The 1221-nt window shown below is 37.0% G+C and overlaps 1 pseudogene; it reads right to left on the bottom strand.

The window, feature by feature from the left end:
- Positions 1-803: 803 nt before the first annotated feature.
- Positions 804-956, bottom strand: LOC147005857 (large ribosomal subunit protein eL39-like; annotated as a pseudogene).
- Positions 957-1221: the final 265 nt, after the last annotated feature.

A 1221-nucleotide genomic window follows, 5' to 3' on the forward strand; every position in this document is an offset into this window, starting at 1 on the left:
TTCAGCTATCTTTGGGTATTCAAAACATAGCTTAAAATCTGTAATGATCTAATATGAAAGACAAGAAACTGTCCAGTTTCCTAGAAATGAGAAAGAAATGCTACCACCTGCAACTAACGTTGGCATTTAAGCCAAAAAAGCTTTGACTCCCTCAATTTTGTGAAATGACATTTTTTACTTTTCCACGTGAGATGTATACCTAAAAGGCCCACTTCATTCACCTGTTCCCTGATTCACAAACTTAATGCCTCTTTTTTTTCTGCCTGTCTCCTTTTCTATACACAGTAACACACATCTATATGCTCTTATGTTCATGTGCTTAAGGTATTATTTTTTACTTGCTAAGATAAATTCTATTCTGCATTTTTGACTTCAGTAAATTTGACTTATAAACTGAAGTGGTAACCGTCTTCTCACAGCTTGCAAAATCTCGTCAAGGTTATATTCATTCAATTAGAAGTAACATAAGTTAAAACATAGTACTCTGAAAAGGTTCCTATCTAAGTGGCTGCAAAGAATTGCCTTATTTTCAATACTTAAGCTGTCAGCATAGCCTCTAGTGGCCTGCCCCAAAGAAGTCATCAGAATATAATGCTTTGTATTAAGCATTCAAAAGCTAAGATTTCCATTGCACTTGATGAAACAAGTGCTAATTTTTTGAAAGGTTCTATATTTTATTACTGGACAAACATCCTAATTTAAGACATGAGCAAGTCTCCAGGTTAAAAATGTTGAAATCTGTCTGGTAGGACTGATTGATGACAATTCAGTATAAATCCCCAGTCTTGCCATTGTGTGAATCCTTACAGACCCAGCTTCCTTCTCCTCCAGTGTCTTCTCTTAGAGTTGTACCTGATTTTGTTACCAGTTTTCAGCCAGATTCACAGAGGAATGGAATTTTGCTTTTGTTTCTTGGCCAGGAATCGATTGATTCGGAAAGTCATTTGAGAAGACATGGCGAAAAGCCGAATCAGGCGTAGTGCACATGATGGCCGAGGAAAGAAGAGCCATTTGCTAATTTTAATACACAATGGTTCCACAAATGGTTACTTCTGTGTTGTGTGGGGGTGTGCAAATGCCAGATCATAAATACAGAGTTCAAAGAACAACTTGAGTCATCAGCTTTGACAAGCAGCTTTAGCTGCTGAGCCATCTTGCAAGCTCTCAACCAAGAGACAGTTTTTACTTAAAGACAAGTCATATACCAATAGTAGAAACACA

This window comes from Mus caroli, unplaced genomic scaffold (genome assembly GCF_978045245.1).
Source record: "Mus caroli unplaced genomic scaffold, Mus_caroli_1 scaffold_2, whole genome shotgun sequence".
NCBI classification, from domain to species: Eukaryota; Metazoa; Chordata; class Mammalia; order Rodentia; family Muridae; genus Mus; species Mus caroli.